This window comes from Motacilla alba, chromosome 1, assembly GCF_015832195.1.
Source record: "Motacilla alba alba isolate MOTALB_02 chromosome 1, Motacilla_alba_V1.0_pri, whole genome shotgun sequence".
NCBI classification, from domain to species: domain Eukaryota; kingdom Metazoa; phylum Chordata; class Aves; order Passeriformes; family Motacillidae; genus Motacilla; species Motacilla alba.
In genome coordinates this window covers 67,294,308-67,314,705 of record NC_052016.1, presented here as the reverse complement: position 1 = coordinate 67,314,705, position 20,398 = coordinate 67,294,308, and positions in this window count along the sequence as shown.

The window sequence follows — 20,398 nt, the reverse complement described above, 5'->3', positions numbered from 1 at the left end:
TTTTTCTTCCTCTGCCCATTTTCCCATATCACTTGCAGCTCTGATTTTATTTTGATTCATACACGCGGACAAACAACCTCAATGACTTTGACTCTTCATGTTCTCTAAATATAGGTCATTGTAATCTCTGTTATTCTGCAAAAGTCAACAGAAGGAAAATTAGAATTTTACTCCAATTCTATTAGCCATATGCTACATTAAATCATAGCTATAGCTTTATGGATGGAATTATTTCTGGTATGTTGCATTCTACTTTATTGTTTTTAATGACGTTTGCGTTAGGTTGTGACTAGGAGCTTCTGCAAGACTTTTCTACCACTGGACAGATATGTGCGATGGGATATGATAGGGTGGATTTCTGAAAAAAAAAGGAAAAATAATTTTTAAAAAATTGGTATTGAAGCTAAATCATGTGTTTCTTATCCTATTAATTGCACTAGAAGTGCTCATATTTGTAATTTCTTGATGACTGAGAGTAAAGAGTTTTCAACCTAATGGAAGGATAGTTCTACATCAAGAAATATCATAGAATCATAGAATAGTTTGGGTTGGAAATGACCCTAAAGGTCTTCTAGCTCCAACACCCCTGTCATGGCAGGGACATCTTGCACTAGACCAGGTTGCTCAAAGCCCTGTCTTCCAGGGATAAAACACTCATAATTTCACTACATGCTCTCATGAAAAGTTCCTCTCTAGCTTTCTTCTGGCCCCTTTTAGGAATTAAAAGGTTGCTGTAATATCCACTCAGAGCCTTTTCTTCTCCAGTCTGAACAATAGCAGCTTTCTCAGTTTATCTTCATAGGTGAGCTGCTCCAGGCCTTTGGTCTCCTTCTTGTCCTTCCTCTGGACTTGCTCTAGAAGGTCCATGTCTTTCTTGTGTTTGGAATATCAGAGCTGGATGCAATAACCAGGTGGGGTCCCAATAAACAGTAGAAAAGGGGGAGAATCACCTCCCTTGTCCTCCTGGCCATGATCCTTTTGATGCAGCTGAGGACGTGGCTGACTTTCTGGGCTGCGACTCCACATTCACAGGTCATGTCAAAATCCTCTCTCACCAACACTCCCTTCTCCTCAGGACTTCTCTCTCACTTCATTCTCTGCCCAACCCTTATATGTAGTTGAGATTTCCCTCACCCAGGGGCAGGACCTTGTACTTGGCCTTGCCAAACTCCATGGGGTTCTCAAAACTTTCTTGGGCTCCTATTCCCTTAATAGTTTTATCATACAGTACTCTGTCAAGCAGATCTCTGAAGAGACCAAAGTCTGCTTTCCTGAAATCCAGGGTAGGGAGGTTAGAGTGTGCCCTCCTCTCCATCCTAAGGATCTCAAACTCCACCAGTTCATGGTCACTGCACCCAAGGCTGCCCTTGAGCTTCACATTCCCCACTAGTGCTTTCTTGTTCAGGTCCAGTGTAGCACATGTCCTTGTTGGCCCCTTGGTCAACTGGAGAAGGAAATGAAATGTATCTCTATCAGTGAAACGTATCTTGTCACGTATCTCACTTGCAGAAGTGAAGTATATATATATACATATACATATATATATATATACACACATTTGAATGTAGGCCAGTGTTCTGGTTGAGAAAGACCAGAATGAACTCTGAGAACGAAATCTTTGGGTAAAGACTTTCCGAAGAGTTTTAGGAGTCATAACATCTTGACTTCCTATGAGATTATTATGGTCATCATTACCAACATTTTTGCAACAAGGATCAGCTGTATTGAGACTAATTTGTCAGCATGCGCACACACATGTGTTTGTATAAATTTTCACTTATACAAACATACTCACATACACATACTGTTATTTATATGAGAGAGACATTTATGTGGCAGATGGGAAGAACTTGAATTTTGCCAAGTACATGTTATTTCACAAGGGACTCTGCTGAATCTGTTCTTGTGGTAGAGGGTATTACTTGGCACCAGAATGGTACTATACTTACTGACCCTATCATAAAAACCCCTTGCCCTATAGACCTTAAATTTTAAAGACAGCACATTATATAAGGATCAAAAAAAGAACAAGAATAAATGGATATTTTAGCACAGACACACCATGTGCAAAATTTGTAGATAGTTGTTGTGCTTTATGACAACTGATAGCAGTTGTGCTGCTGCTCAGCCTTACAGCACCACTTGCCCACTCCCCTCTAAGGTCATGGGTGAGAGAATCAGATGAGCAAACATAAGAAATATCTTGAGTTGAGATAAAAACAGTTTAATAGATTAAGTAAAAGCCATGCACACAACAAAAGAAGAACAAGGAATTAATTCACTACTTCCTCATGGGCAGGGAATCTGTGATCTTCAGGAAAGCAGGGCTTCATCATGTGTAACAGATACTTAGGAATACAAACATCACCACTACGAAAGTCCCTCGACCTTCCCCTTTCTTCCCCTAGCTCAAGCAGATGGACAGCAGGATGGGGACGGGAGGAACAAAGTCCCTCCCACTCGAGGCAAAGATCAGATTCATGATCAGCCAATGCACATAAGTCTATAGCACCAGATGAGGTGTGTCCCAGAGTCCTGAGGGAATTAGCTAATATAGTTGTCAAGGCACTCTCCATGGTTTTGGAAAGTCATGGCAATCAGGTGAAGTCCCAAGTGACTGGAAAAAAGAGAAACATGGTGCCTATCTTTAAAAAATGTAGAAAGGAGAATCCTGGGAACTACTAACCTTTCAGCTTCACCTCTGTTCCTGGCTAGGACATGGAACAGATCCTCCTAGAAGCTTTGCTAAGGCACATGGGGGACAGAGAGGTGACTCAGGACAGCCAGCACAGCTTCACCCTGGCCAAGCCCTGCCTGACCAACCCACTGGCCTTCTATAGCCACGCCCAGTATGTGGTTTTTTTGTTTTTTTGTTTTTTAATGCATTAGCATAGAGGTGGCTTTTAAAGAAGAATGTGAAGATCCAAAGAAAACCTGAGAACTGACTACTCTTCAGGGCCAGATCTACACAGTCTGCAGTATAAGAAGGAACATGAATGCTAGAGACCATGCTACTGTGGACTTCAGCACTAGGTCCATAAAAAGAAGTGTAAATGTCAGGTAAAACTTCAGGTAAGCACAACTAGAGCTTTTCATTCCTGAGTATGAATTGTTATAACTCATATATGAAAGAAGAAAAGAGCTGTTTTCTGCATTTGTAAGGGTAGAAATGAAATCAAAACTAAAGAAACAACTGCTCAGCTGCTAGATAACCTCAGAGGCATGATCCAAAAACAGAATAAAATAATGTTTTATTTTCATGCAGTTCAGATATCCTTCCAGGTAGAAATTATTAATTGCTATGTTCCTGAGTTCCACTGTCCCATGAATAAGAAATGCTGGACTTATTCCAAATCATAGATCACCTGCTGGTTTCTGTACAGTTATATCAGCCATTCCATGGAGCCTGTTTGACTTCTGAAATGCCCTGCAGGTTCTGCTCCCACAGTCTGCACATTGGAATGAGGACACATGCTTAGGGAATGTCTGCTGTTTGGAAAACTGATCATTTAAGCAGTCTATGGATACTTGTTCATCTGTCTGTATCTTCACCATTCTAAGAAGAAATAGGCACATTAATCTACTGCTTGTGGCTCTCATTACTCTTACAGTAGCCTGTAGCTAAAATCTGAAAGTACAGCTGTAAATGCAACATATTATTTGCTATTATATTTTTATTTTTATTGTTAGTCAAGATTCTTAAGTACTCAGTGTTATTAGGTCATTACTTCAGATTTCAACCCAACTGAATAAAGAATTTAAGACTTGGCATCATCAACAGCCTTATAATTATAGTAGTTTTAATGAAAGCCATTTTGCATGTCATAGTGGTTGAAAACCTGACATCACTTATGTCGATGAGGTTATTGCCATTGATTCCACTACTATCAGTATTTCACAAGTGTCTTTCATTTTGATGCTTAAGCTTTAACTATTGACAGGCTTAATAGAAGCCATAAGCTATATTCACTTAATTTGCTGCTGAAAATAGGCCATCTCAGGGGCAATAACTTCTTAACAGTATGTCGTTGTGCTTCACATGAATCACAGAATCAGAGAATAACAAAATCACAGAATCACAGACTGATTGGAAGAGACCTCTGGAACAGACCATCTAGTCCAATCCTCCTGCTCAAGCAGGTTCACCCTAGAGCAAATTTCACAGGACCATATCCAAGCAAGTTTTAAACATTTCTGGATGGTCTCTCTGGGCACCGTGTTTGAGTGCTCTGTAACCCTTGCAGTAAAAAAATTTTCCCCAAATTCAAATGGAACTTCCTGTGTTTCCAATTGATCCCGTTTCCCGTTGTCCTGTCACTCATTGAGAACCTTTGAAAAGAACTCAAGCCGCCTCCTCTTGATCCTCTCTTAAGATTTTTGTTTGCATTGATAAGATTCCCTCTCAGACTTCTCTTCTTCAGGCTAATCCTGCTCTGCTCCTTTAGCCTCTTCTCATTAGACGCATGCTCCAGTCCACTAATAGTCTTTGTGGACTCCCTTATGACCATCTCCAGTAGTTCCTTATTTTTTCTTGAACTGGGGATCCCAGAGCTGGACACAGCACTCCAGACAAGGCCTCACAAGGTCTGAGCGGAGGGGAAGGATCACCTCCCTTGATCTGCTGACAATGCTCTTCCTAACGCAGCTCACGAGACCATTGGACTTCTTGGACTTCAAGGGCACATTGCTGGGTTACGGTTGAGTTGTATTCCACCAGCAATCCCAGGTCCTCCTCTGCAGAAAATGAAGCAGTGGTCTTTATAAAGGACTAAGGAATACACTGTCCATTAATACATAAGGAAAAGAAAAAAGTTTAAAATAATAATAATATTAATAAAAAAATACAACTTGCTTCAAACCCTTGCTACCATTTGTGTGACAAGATAAGGGTGAATACACAGATCTGGTATTAAAAAGATAAGGCTGGTTACTGTTTCTACTTTATTGATTTTCATGGTTGTGGGTTAGCAGTCCCATGTATTATGGCAGTATTGAAATTAAGGGCAGAGAATTACAAAAGCTGGAAAAGAACTGGAGTTGATACAAGTATTTTCGCAAGGGTTCCATATAAGTAGTATTTAAAATTTGGGAACAAAAAAAAAATTAAAAATTATTTTTATCTTAAATAGAACCAAAACCCAAAATAATACATGTATTTGATATATGTCAATTTTTGTAATCATGCTGTTCAGTGTTGTAGTTTTAATTGCAGTGTATCACTGTAGTGGTATCATTTTTTACTACACTGTGATGCACAGTGTAGTAAAAAAGTCCCACAATTAATGTTCCGGTAGCATGGAAATTCCTCATGTGCTAACACTGCTCCTTTCTTCAACAAATATGAATTTCCCTCCAAAAAGATTATTCGTTTACACTAATGATCGGAGCAATTCAGTACAAATTTCCCAGTCTAAGTGTACATACCTTTAGACATTTTGTATAAATACACTGATTGCTATATAATATGATAAACTCTATGCGATAAAATACTTTGCTGCAGCTCTGCATGACATGGTCCACACGGTATCTAGATTTATAAAATGAATTTCTACACACAATTTCACAGCTGTGTTATTTTCAGGGACAAAAAGAAGAAATTAAGAATTCTCAATGTTACTGGCTATCTATTTCCATTCCTTGCATTTCATTAACAGACATGAAGTTATAGACCCAAAGTTCTATCCACTGTTTTGGACATATTTACCTGTTCTAGAAGTCAGATAAGTAAGGTAGGTCATGTCCATATGTAGCCAAGGCCAAGATGTAGGGAACTCACTCACGCAGATGATAGATTTTTGCATAGCTAGGCTGGAATCAAATGTGAAGTAGCTCTATATCAGTATAATTTCAGACACTGTACCATAAATATGCATGAAAAGTGTCTTTGTGGTCCTCCTAACATCAATATCTGATTATGCATATTTGCGTGTGCAAATAACAAAATTATACACTCTTTTATAGTACTGAGACCTGCTATGAAACATTAAAGCATTCAGGAAACATGGTATTTAAAATCATCTGTTAAATATTTTATTTTATTGTAACTTAAATTTCTTTGGAAGAATCATAGTCTGACTTGGCAGCAGCCACCAAGCTGTGTGTGCATTACAGGATTCTTACAGCATTTAGTTTTATAATGCAAGCCCCACCTATGTAAATAAACACTGTAGAAGGAACAATATCATCTGTTTATCATTTGCTTTGGAAATAAAACAATACACAGGCAGATGGTAGCTAGAAGGACATAAAAAGACATCAAATAAATAGATTTTTTTTACAATCATAGAAGAATTTTTAGATTACAGAAATCCTTTCCAGTTGCTAAGAACAGAGTGTTCATGTAAAGAAGAAAAACTGTGTTAAAAATATAATTAAATTCTTCTAGCAGCCTTCTAGACAAGTGAAACGCAAAGGTGGTAATGGAACACAGCTCTAATAGGTTTCAACATCTGGGGTCTGTGTTGAAAAGCTCAGACATTTCAGCTAACTTGGTCAGAAATAGTTTTGTTAGAAACTTGGTTATGTAAAATAAAAGTTAAGGATGGGAGAAAAACCTTGGCATTCAAAAGGGAGGGGATTGAACTCAAGGACCTAAGGCTGCTACAGTCTTCAAGTGTGCCTTCTCTGTGTAATGAAGGAACCATCTGACAGCCCTATTAATTGTCAAATGCCAGCTATAAATGGTATGTGTAGCTTTTTTTCTGAATAATCATGGTATATTTTATAGGGAACTTAAAAGGCCACTTATTCCAACCCCCTGCAATAAGCAGGGATATCTTTAACTAATCAGGTTACTCAGAATCCCACCCAGACTGACCATGAATGTTTCCAGGGATGGGGCATCCACCACCTCTCTGTACAACCTATTTCAGCATTTCATCACCTTCAGTGTAAAAAATTTCTTCCTCATATCCAGGCTTAAAATACCCTCTTCTAGTTTAAAACAATTACTACTTGTCTTTCTGAAACAGGCACTATTAAAAAGTCTGTTCCCCATCTTTCTTTTAAGCCCTGGGGAAGTACGGAAAGGCCTCAATGAGGTCTCTCCAGAGCCTTCTCTTCTCCAGGTTGACCAAATGCAATTGTCTCAACCTGCCTTCACAGAAGAGTTCTGATCATCTTGGTGGCTCTCCTCTGGACTTGCTCTAATAGGTCGATTTCCTTCCTGTTCTAAGGGTCCCAAAGCTGGATGCAGCACTACAGGATCACTTTCACCAGAGTGGAGCAGAGAGGCAGAAAACCCTCCCTCGCCCTTCTGGCCACACTTCTTTGAATGAAGCCCAGCAGAACATGTTTGTCTTTCCTGTTTGGGCTGCAAGCACAGCACCAACTCATGTCCAGCTGCTCATCCAGCAGCACCCCCAAGTACTTCTTGGCAGGGCTGCTCTCGATCTGTCCATCCAGCAGCCTCTGTGGATACCTGGGATTGCTCCAGTCCAGGTGCAGCACCTTATAATTGGTCTTGTTGAACTACATGAGTTTTACCTGGGCCCACTGCTTGAATTTTTCTCGGCCCTACTGGTTGGCAGCCTGTCCTTCAGGTACGTCATCTGCACACCACAGGTTGGTGTCATCAGGAAACTTTCTGGGAGTGCACTTGATCCCACTGTCAGTGTCCTTGATGAAGAAATCAAACAGTACTAGTCCCAGTGCAGACCTCATGGAACAAAACTCATCATTGATGTCTATTGGGATGTTGAGCCATTAACCACTGCATTCTGGATACAACCTTTCAACTTCATCCAGCAAACGGTCTATCCATAAAATTCCTCTCTCTCCAGTTTAGATGTTTCAGAAGACCCTGTCAAACACCTTACAGGCGGATGACATGGAGCTCTTCCTTGCACACATGAGGTATTCACTCCACTCTAGAAGTCCACTGAGTTGGTCTGGTGTACTTTCCCTTGGGAAACCATGCATCTTGTCTTGAACCAATGAAATAAGTTACTATAAAATATAATTAGCATAATTTATAATCATCTTCTCCTCTTAGACAAGATCTGGAACCCCATCCACAAGAATATGTCCAGAAACTGAACATTGCAATAGATATTTTTCTACCATAAGAGTATGCAAACAAAAGAGGGAAAGGATATAGTATTTTCTCTTCTTTGTACATAGGTATTTGAGAAAAAAAAATTGTAGAGATGACTGAGAAAAAAAGACTTCTGTAGAACCTATTTTTTATAAATAGGATCTGGTTTCTTAACAATTTCTTTTCAAGCATAAGTATCTTGTCCTCTCCACCTGTGTTTTGCAACTAAGAGATCTGTGTGGCTTGATACAGCCTTTGGATAGTGTTGATGATCATAGATACCAACTGACTATGACCTTAAATTATTATTTAAATCAGCAATATATACACAGCCTCAAATTCTGTAACAACGGATGCTCTAACACCAGCACAGATGGTTGCTCAGTTCCTGGCTCTACCAGAACAACTCAGAGCACCCTGCTCCGCAGGTTGTCTCCTCACAGGCTGTGAGTTACCAGTCAGAATCTGCAGCACAAGTCAGCTGAGTGAAGGCTTCTCTACCTTTGCCAACAGGAGCATTGGGAATCTCACTGGTAAGGATCTACGATGCTGGGTGTACGCATCTGCAGGAAGCTGCTCCAATGGAAAGAAACATGCTTATCTGTGAAAAACATTATAGCATTCTAAAGAGAATGTCCAAAACTGATTTGATTGAATTTATATTATATTTATATTTTATATTAAATGTTTATCTTTATTTTTTTTAATCCAGAGTCCATAAAGGCAGTAATGAGCACATCAGACTAAGATGGCATGAGTTTCCCAGTGGACCTCCACTGTCTTTCATTTTTCTCCAGGATCAAACTTAGTAGTTAAACCTAACTACACCAAATATGCACATTTTTTGATTCAGAACTTACACGACGTGCTATTTTTCTTACTGATTTGCCCTGGAATTCATAGAAAGACATTCTAGCACTACAGCAGCAGTCTGTGCTCCCAGTTCATCAAAATCCCTATCAGTGCAACAAGCACATGCCCAGTGTTTTTCTCTATTGACATCAAAGGAAATTGCATTAACACCATATTATGTACAGTTTAATGAACTTTGTATAGTTCTGGGAAGGCAGGAGTGACATGTCTTTGAACATAATTTATAGCTCATAAACATATTCATATTTGGAGGCTCAATCAGAGTAATTTGTAGCTAACCAGTTCTAACACTGCTGCCAAGAAAATGATCAAAACAATAAAATTGGCATTATTACAGAGATTTGGATTATATGGGATTAATGATGTAGAGGGAAATTCACTGCTTTGTAGGGAGGTCAGAAGCATTGAATGCCTATATACTACTTATGTCCTGCTTAAGCTACTGCCTTTTTTCAGGCCTGTTTTTCCCTGTTCTTATCCTGTGAGACTCTTGGATTTTTTTTCTCACCTGTCAGGTTGAGGAGGGGACTGATGGAATGGCTCTGGTGGCCACCTGGCATACAGCCAGGATTAGCCCACCATATCATACTACTTCTTTATAAATGATCCATAAAGGACTACAAATTTCTACATTGGTTAAACTGTGTTGCCTTTTGGAAAGTTTATAAAGAGGAATATTCCAATGAGGTGGAGTTTGCTTAATAAATAAAATCTTAGAATAGTTACTGTATAGTAAACAAACCCCCTCAAAACCCAAACATAAACACAACAAAAACATTACTGACTGCGTATTTGAGACCTAGGTCATGCAAAACCAAATTACAGCCTCCCCTGTTACTGATTTGCTTATCGAGCAGAAATGTGAATTCTCCAGTGAGGGTGTTTACTAAAAGTCTTGCTTTCAGCAAGGAAAAGGTTAACTCCATGAGTGTTTCTGTGTATAGGGGTGGGAATTTTTAAAGTAGGTTGCATGCCTACATTACAAACCAGAGTGTGCCCACAGGGAAAGACTGCTATCTAGGGCAGCACCTGGCTGATCTGAGCTGGATCATCATGAAGTGCAGTGCTCCAGGGGTGTAAACATTGATAGCACACTGATGTGAGGGCATCTCCCACACAGGAAGTAATTTCCAAAAAACTTGTAGAAACTAAAAGAAGAATGGCACAGAGAATAATAACAAACAGAATTTTAAAACGTTTACCCTTTTGGTGTTATACAATGTCTGTATTTCCTACAAGAGAAATTGCTAGGGAAAGATTGCCAGTTTTAGGAATTCATTTGAAAGCTCTCCAGGTGAGATGCTTTGTTAAAGAAAATCTTAATAGCAGCCTCTGGGAGTAGTTACCATGCCTTTTTCCCTCTAAACACCCAACATTTGTTATTAATAGTGTTCTGGTAGTACATTTGCTAAACATACCCCTAGAATTTACTTTTATGTCTAGGCACAAATATGGGAAAAAAACCTCACTTATAATACTTCTCTCTGGGGAGAAGAATTATTAAAAAAATAATCCTATCATAAGAAGGGAAGTCAATGATATTGCTGTAAGTCATGAGTAGATGTAAGGAAAACAGAACATTCTGTTGTTATGTTATATATATTATTCTCTCTTCTGCTCATTTCCCAGTTCTCCATTATGAAGAAAAAGGAAGTGAAAACAGTGAAAGAAGGAGATATTGGCACTGGAAACGTTGCTGTCACCATTGTCAGTTGCCAACACAGGAGAAAGAGCTAATCACAAATCTCTAGCCAGTAGGGAGAAAGAATTCTAAGGAGAAAGTATTTGGCAAAGACATATAGGAAAATATTTTCTCTATGTGGGTAATAATTTAGTAGTTTTATACTTGAAATATGAATGTCAAAGCCACAGAGTCTGAAATAATGTTGGACAGCTGCATCTATCCTGTACCCCAGTCTCTAAATTAGGTGTTAAGAACATAGTAGTTATTGCACTGGGGGCTTTCCCCCTTAGCATTGCCATATTCCATGCTTAAAATTTTTAATTTTTTTCAGGAAAACACTTCAAAAAGAAATTACTATTTTCTTCCAAGATGATACATATATTAAACAAGCAAGATGACTGACTTTTTAATAGAGATTTTACAGATTATAACAGGTACTGGGGGATTACCTTCCTGTAAAGATTCTTGAATATGTCTATCTTAGGAATATAATATAAATTGCACCTTTTCTGTCTCTTACAAGTATAGCTCGACAAAGAAAATAAGTAGGCCTGTTGTTGTCAAAGCAGATTTTATCTTGATAGTTTCTAAATGTTACAAACACCATTTCCTCACCCGCTTGTTGCTCATTGTTGGTACCATCCTGGAAAAATATGATTTAATAAGATACCTGCAAAACTAAGATTTAATAAGATCTTTTTTTTTTGACATTCATTCCAAAGTATATACTTATTTTTCCTCTGCATTCTCTGAATAATGCTTGATCATTGATACAGTTATGGAGTAGAAAAGGAGGACACTTTAGCTTTTAATAAAGCTACCTGAGGAACCAAAGCAAGAGATTACAACTTTGTCAATGAACAGTTCCTCCATACCGAACAGACCTTGTAACTGCTAGATATTTTTTCCATACACTTAGAGATGCTATCTTTGTGAAGAAATATCAAACACTACATATATCTCATATTAATATGAATGTCCAAACTTAAGGGGAGGAACTGAATAACTGGTATTTGATTGTGCTTCCTCTTCTTACTACTAAGTACTTTTTCTCTATAATAGGTTAATTTTCAGGGGAAAAACGTGTTTCTTGTCTAGGCCTATTTCAAAAAGAAATGAATTCTTTTTAACTACCAAGGATTTTCTAAGCACCTGTTGATTTGTTCAATGTCTCTGGCTGAGGAAAAATAATAATAAAGAAAAGAAAAAAATCCAGGGAGCATAACCCTGTTGTAGTTTCAACAAAATCAATACTTGAATAGACAGGTATTTTGGGATCAAGTATTCTCTTTTTTAGGATGCTTTAAAAGTACTTTAAAAGTGTGCTATAACATCTTTGTTTTATGAAAATCAAATATTAGCCTATTAGAAGGAAAAGTGATTTTATTCTACCTAGATAATACAGCTGAGAAACTGTGAAGAAAACAATATATAACACAATAAATTACTCTTTCCTTTCACTAGATATAAGACGGAGCTGAAGGAAATGGATTTGCATTACTAGGGCTTTTTTCTACTGTAATTTTCAGACATACTGTTTGTTGGTTTTGGCCTTTATCTCAAAATCACAATCTCACCCTCAGTGAGAAGTGAACTGACTGAAGTTAATAAATTCAAACGGTTCTGCTGGCATTGAGGATCAGGCCTTTTGGATGCAGTTGAAACTGATTTTTGTAGTTCATGCACAAGCTCAACCAACAATTCCTCATCTCAGCTTCTGCCTCTAGGCCCTAACATTTTCTCATGGAGAAGGCTTCTTTGGAAAAAGGGCCTAGAATTTTACACTGACTGTGATAACTACAATAGAGATTTTGCCACTAAGTCAAGCTGAAACTTTCAGAAAATGGTGCTGAACCCTATTAAATAATTTTTCTTCTCCCTTTAACCATGTTGTTGCCTAACCAAGCCTAGGAACTCCATGCCAGTGCAAATACTGTTCATACATCCACTTGCATTTTACCTGTCCCTCATTCTCCTCCAAAGTTAATTTGTCCTCAGTATGTATACCAAATTCTTTTCTTTGGTTGTATGTCTTCTTTTTGCTGGCTGACTGCAAAAGTATCACTTTTGCTCACATAAAACTCTCATGATTTCATGAAAGAATGTGATTCTTAGCCCCCAGTGAAGATGAGCTGCTATCTCTACTGCAGCTTTCAGAAGAGTCCTTCCCAGGGCCATTCTATTTTAAACTTAATTAGATGCTTCAGCTTAGTTTTAAAAAAAGAAGCCAGAAAACTGAATATTGGGAGACTGGCAGGTGTAGTGTGGCTCAGTGTCAGGAGGCAATGAAGATTTCTGTGTTAAAGCTGCCATTTCAGTCCCTAATGACATTACTGCAGAGAATGAGTCAAGCAGTATTTTACCTTGTAATCACTCTGACTTTGTCTTTTTTAAACAGAAGTAATAGATAACCAAATAAGAAAAAACAATAAAAAGGTAAAAAATATAATAACAAACAGTGAAATCTTATAACCCTTCCCAAATTGTTGCCAGTCACAAAAGGTCCCTGACAGAAATATCCATCTTGGATGTTCTATTCTTTGTACAAAGACAGTTCTACAGAGGGTGTAAATCTCAAGTGCCACATTTGTAAGAACTAGGTCATACCAATTTTATTTTGTGACCACAAAGCTAGAAGGAGTGATGATAACTTGGGCTTAGTGAATATCTGCTGAGTAGGGCCACAGTTTACAAAAACACCTGGAAATTCTGAGTATCCAACAAGAGAAACTTTAAAGGATTTGATGTTCGGAATTAAAAGGATATTCAGAAAATGAAAGATAAGCCTAATGCCTTGTCCCCAGCTAAAAACGCACAGATAACTGAAACATAGAGGTCACTTTTGAAAATCATGCCAACGAGGTTCTGGTTTTATAATTAGAATCAACAGCAAGACAAGGCAGTTTGTGCCGTACTCAGGTTAATTGTATTCAATATGGGTCTACCAGGATTATGTCATCCTCAGTAGTCAATTAAGTTAACACAATTTATAGAAAAAGACCAAAAACATAAAGATGTGGCCTTGTAAATATCTAGAAATGTTTTCCACTCCCAGATGCTTATAGAAAAAATAAATAATTACAAGCTAAATAACACGTTTAATCTGTCAGCTACAATTTGGGACAGTAATAAATTGTCATTCAGGCTGTTTTGGCCAAAAGTAAAAGTGGCAAGTTGCAATGGAAGGAATGGAGAATTCTCTTTCTGCATGAGTATCAAAACAATCCTACAGTCATGATCTTTCTTAGCTCAGCTGCACACATGAAGCATCATAGGAGAGAATACATAACATAGACCTACAGACCACATAAGAGTGTCTTGAGTTATTAAGTCCAGAAATGTTGATGTGCGTCATTCACATTCTGCTCTATTCTTCCTTCCTGTTTGTTTGGGGTTTTTTTGGTTTTTTTTTTTTTATTTTTTTTTTTTTTTGTTGTTGTTCCTCTTATTTATAGAGGAGAGAAAATGATCTTTTATTTTCCCTTTCTTTTTTTAACCTTTTCTTTTGCCATAAGCTTACTTTTTACATGCCTTAGGCACTGATTTATCAGACTTTGTCAGCCTTTTTATCCTACATGCAGAAAAAAACCAGGAGACTTTGGAAACATAACACACATATCTGCCGGGAGAAGAAGGCTATTGTAGTATGAGTCTGCTTTAGTTTGGTTTGGGTTTATGGCACAAAAAATAAACTGCTGTGGTAAGACATCTATTTGCAGTTCATGTTTATGTCAGGAAGTAAAGTAATATTTGCAGGGTTTATTAATCAATCATCTAGGATATCCTAATCCTAATCTAATAGCAACAACTTAGGTTTTTCACTTTGGTTTTTGTTTTCATTTGGGAACAAGGCTCCTTCTTAGTCTCTTTTAAAAGCCTGTAGCATCTTTCTTAGGATTCAGCTCTACTCATTTTTCTGTAAACACTTATTTTTCTTTCTAGCCTCTACTGTTCCCTCTCAGTCTGTCAATATCTGTCCCTGAACCTTAATTTTCTAACTACACCGGTGTATTGATGACCTACTTTTTACAGTAAACCACCCTATCAATATACCTCAGTTGCAACTAGCACAGAAGATCTTATGGCATTTCTGTTTTCTCGGATCTTATGGCATTTCTGTTTTCTCTGTCAGCTCGGAGTTCCAAGTTATTTCTGACTTTATGTAGCTCTAAACAAAATGCTATAGTGCGTGAAAAATTAGTGTTCACCTGAAGTTCTGTTTCAAAGTTTAGTTTTCAAATATTCAGGTTAAATAAGGATCATGGTAAAAGTTATCAGAAATTACTAGGAAGGATTCTAGGGTTATGTTATGACGATGTGGCTACAAAGACTTTATCTTATCTACAGCAGAGGATACATTCACCTACAAGAACTCTTATTCCACCAATATGATCTAATAGCCTATATGATCTAATATGTTTCTTTGTCTGAGAAACTCTTATTGACTCATTGACTCATTGCTCTATTTTGTGCTTTGGACCCAAAAGATATTCTTACAACCTCTGAAGAGTAGTTACTTTTTTTTTTTCCTACAGAGAGAACAATACAAATTTCAAATTTCAAAAGTAATTTCACCCTCCAAGTCAACAGGCAGGGACAATGTAAAATGAAGACTGAAAAAGAGTTAGAAAGACCATATTAGAAAGATTATATATAAAAACATAGAAAGAAGAGAATTTAACTTGAAACAAGAGAGAAATTTAGAAACAAATTCTACTAATCTGTAATGTGAAATTTATAGCTTAGATTTCTTACTGAAAAGTTGAAGAAAGTTATGGATTATTTAGAGACTCAAAGAGTAAGAAATGCATAAAGAAAATTTTTCAATGAAAGTCGTGAAAAAGAGTTTTGCAAAATTTCTGTTCGATCTAAGCAGAACATAACTGCTAAATCGTCTGGCTATAAACCAAGGATATTGTCTTTAAGGAATTATACTATTGACAGTCAAGCTATACTTTCATTGTGTCTCAACGAATAGTATGCAATGTAGTATTTTATTCTGAAAGGTATATTTAAGTCTCCTTTGGGTCTGCTCCTCCTTCTCCTCAACTTTAGTTTTCCTTTTTTTTTTTTTAATTTTTCCCTCCTAATGTTGCTCTGTGTTTATGTCAAAGAAAGCAAGTTCAAAAAATGTGCCCTTCATTCAAACCCATGGATATTTTCAACTCATACCAGAATTTTTACCACACTGTGAAGAACTTTGTCTCCTGCACAGACGATTTTGTTCCAGTTATGAATGTTCTTACCACGTCAGAAAAAGGACAATCACCAATGAGTTGTTTCATTCTGGTTCTTAATTGCATGTAATTTGCCTTATTTATTTAAGTATTCTTTATTCTGTCTTCATTGTTTGGTAGATAAGAACCTCAGTTTAACCTGATTTAACCTTCAGCAGCACAGAGTTAGAGGCAGGCCTCGTGGTATAATGGTATGAGATGGCACTGACATGCACTGCTGTGGGAATAGCAGCCTGTGTCTGGAGGCTGGAATTCTGACAGTCGTTCTTTTGCTTTCTACTCAGGAAATTTTGCCTTTTCCCTTTCAGTGTAACAGAAGTAACAGAAGGTATCCTCTTTCTTCATGTTTTCCTCACTGCAGGTGTGTGGTACTCTCTACAGCTGCCACCACGCTCCCCATGCCTTCAGATTTTAAAGTGATTTTTGAAAGAACTGGGCAAAGATGTTCTTTCCAACACCTCTTATAGTGGCATGCTGGGAGAATGCAAGGAGAATGGACTTTAAAAAATGAGTAGTCTTTTGTGCTTCTCCTGTATAACATCTCCTGGGCTGAATGAAGCTGGCCCAGCCTTACCCACCATTTCTTATGTCCTTAGGATCACTTCAAAGCATCAGATGAAACTGAGCAGGACTCTGAATAAAGAGTGTCAGTAAAGATGTGTTCTTTTAAAGTGCTTAATGCTTTTCAGGGGAAGAAGTGCCGGAATACCTCTGTTTCACATAAAATCAATAGAGTTTATTATTTATAAGCTGTCCTTGAGATGCACATAAACCATTGAAGAACTTCACAAAATGTACTTTTGTTTTCCTTATTCCAGTTGCTCTGGATATTCTTACACAATTGTTATCAAACTCTGCTGCTAACTTCTTGTCTCAATATTTGTCAACAGCAACTTAATTTTTTATCAGATTCTTACTGAACTGAAGGCTATTATCAGACCAACAGGTGCAGAAGAATGGAGAAAAGGGAGCAAAAATTCCATGAAGGTCATTGGTACAGAAACTATATTACTAACCAGAAGCTATACAGCCTATAAGGCCTTTGGTGAATAACACAAACTTAATTGATGATTTTCATTTACTTCATAAGAGCCAGCCTACACATCCCATAATCATCTACATTGGAAAGAAATTGAACTGGATTCATATAAGCTGTATAATGCAATTTTCTTAGAAGTAAAGCTAAGGTACTATTTAAGCAACATGAAAAACTTTATTCTATTTCCAGGGTTATGGATACTTTCTGCCTGTTTTCTACTTGCAATAGTGTCAGTGTGTGCTCTGTTATAAATATTTACGTGGCTTAAAGGAAAAAGGAAATAAAAATAGGTTAAGGGATTCACATATTATTCACATAGTGTGGGGGTTGGAAAAGGGTTTAAAAAATAACATCAGGTAAGACAGTGAGTCTGTTGTATTCAGTTGGGATATTCCATTTTAGGTCAGGCATGCTGAATTACTCTCTTCTTTCCACTACTGAAATTGGTAACCTACTCCAGAAACACACATAGCATTGAAAAAAGAGGTCAAAAGTAGCACAGCATACATCAAAGGGATTCGGAATGATAAGAAGACTGTTAATCAGCCCCTGGTTGTTTACTGACAGCAGGAGATCTGAACTAGCCATTTAGCAGGTTAGGAGGTAATCATGCAAAGATAATTGCTGCTCCTAGAACACCACTTTTTAAACATGTGGATTTCTACTGAGTGACTGTGCCCTGTTTCAGACTTTTCAAGTCTCAATTGCAGGAGTCTGGCTGTTGTAACTATAGAGTCTTCATGAGTTAAGAGCAAATCACCAAAAGAAAAGGAAAAATAAAGTCCTTAAAAGCTAAATACATCAATAGCAAATAAACAGATAATCCAATCTTGAGATATAGAAAAAGTCCTAAAGATCAAAATGTGTGTTCCAATTACATGCTGCCTGCAGGTGCTCAACAAGAGATGAGAACTATAAACACATCAAATCATTGGAACGTCTAGCAAATCCGATGTCACTTCAACAAATACTACCATTAAAAAAAAAAAAACAAACCCACATCTCAAAACCAAACTCTTTAGTGGATAGAAAGCATGAAGTTAAATCTCACACATTTCACTTCCACTCTAATCAAGTCAGAAAGCTCAATAATTATTGTATTTCCTCCTGCTTACAATATTAAATTACCTAATGCACATGTTATCTATAAGTTGCATGATCTTCAAAATTTTCACTGGTATAAAATAGGATATGTTACATGACAACAAAAACATGGCTAAATGAATTTATTTCTTGCTTAAAAAAAAAAAGAAGTAGCAACAACAAAAATAAAGCCTGAGTTACAGGCACTTCTTTTATGCAGATATTTGGTGAGCCATGCTTTATGTATGAGTCAGTCACCTGGTCAGTTCAGAAGGCTGTTTTCAACTACTCTTGAAGATGGGAATTAGTCACTTTCAGAGATCAGGCATAATCAATTGCAATTTGTTTCCATCATTTATTTGTTTCCATCATTTATTTGTTTCCGTCATTTTCATGGGAATGAATTCTGTGTACATGGTTCTGTGACAGCTTTTCTGTGGAGGTCCTGAGCTGACAGAAATAAAATGAAATAAAACCCACATAAGAATTATTTGGAGAATTTAAAGTATATAGAGACCTTGAAAAGGGCTGTAAAAAGATGTTTTACAGGAAACATAAAACTATCAAAATACAGTAGTTTCCTTTTACTATTATTATTCCTTTCTTGCTAAAATAAAATGTTCGGATATTGTCTAGATAACTTCATAGAAAATAATTTACTCTGAAAAAAATTATTAAAAATATATCACAGAATTGGATTGTACTAAATGACAAAGTTTAATTTTTCAGCACCACAAACCTATATTTGTGAACTGAATCAATACTCATTAGCTCTCTTACTCAAGGGGAAAACTTGACAAGAAAGAAGCTTGTTCTGCTTATAAAAATACTGAGAAAGAAAGCAAGATAGCAGTTTTGAAGGATAGAAGGATATTCTTCTCATTACAGCTACTTCTGTCTATTTGGTTTGCATTTTTTGTTTTGGTGGGCTTCACTTGCTTGTTTTTTTTCTTCCCCTGACAAAAATACCAAATTTACTGAGGAACATTGACTATTATTTTTTTTTTCATTCCAGAATCAAAATATACTCTCCTGTCTGGAATATATCAGCTATCAACAGAAAACTTCGAGCTGAGCACTCAGCTTAGAGCTTTCAAATCTTCTGATGAAATGAGTGAAAACAAAAGATTTTAAGGTTTACAGAAAAAACAGTTTAAAACACAGTTTTCCTTTTAAATTTCTGTTAAACAGAATTTTTTAACTAATCTTAATTCTCTTCTATGAATTCCATGCAACATCATGAATGTTAGCTCTCTTTTTTTATTCTTTCTGTCAGACAATTCATTTATTTGAATGTGCATCCTTTAAAATGTATTTATTCTTTCAAACTTGTGATTTCAAATCAGTCCTATATATTACCTTGTTTTCTAGAGCTGTTCTGCATGATTTACTGTGATCTCTCAAAAAATGAGAAAGCATTTCCATAATGATAATTTTTGTCTGCTTTAAATATTTGGCTTCTGCAAATACTCATGACTTTTAACTTCATTTTCTGTGAGCATTTGTTCCAATAAAATCTGATTGTTCAAAGGAACATGGAGAGCAAATAAGAAAGAACAGAGATCATGGCCAAAGCAAGTTCATTAAATAATGCAAATAAATATTTGTCTATGTTTTTCTTTTATTCTCTATGCTTTTGTGTCAAAACTACTTTATATGCAGGATTTATCTTGATTTCATGATAAATAAAATGAGACATTCATACTGTTCAGTTGAATTCACCTGTCTGAGAGGTCATACCAGAATAAAAACATAAGGAATCAGTCTCTTGATGCTGAAAAAAAAAAATAAAAATAACAGTTTAAATTATTAGGGTTATGATAAAAAGACAGAACTTAGATTAAAAAAAGTATAATTAGATGTGAATGTATTTCCTCCACTTATATCCACCAAAACTGTAGAATAGGATTCTCTACAGACCTCTGATTTTGCATCATTAAGTGATATTTCAGGAACAGGGAATAAGATGCACACCTAACGGGTTTTCACTGGAGATAGTTATTCAGTCGTGTACAGACTGAGATTTTTTGAGCTCTTGATGTATGTCACATAAGGGTTTGGCTCACACAGGCACATGCTCTGGGTAGATGTAGTGGAGCTCACTACAGCTTCAGCTCCAGCTCCACTGCTGCATGCAGATTTTTCTTTGGTGTGTGCTGAATGCCTGTTATTCATCTAAGTCTCATTCCACCATGTGGGCAAAATGAAGCCAGAGTGTATCCAGACCAGAGATGTGGAAAATGCTCAAGTCCCACTACAGGAAAGTAGCAATGGAGTCTCACATACTTCTTCAGTATTTCACATTAATGTTAGAATGTTCAGGTTCTGTTTCTTGTATTGTAAGACTGTGGAATAAAGGGTTCTGTACAATAATATTAATAATTATAATAATAATAATAGTAATAATAATAAAAAGCAACAACAACACAAATAAAATTTGATGGTGA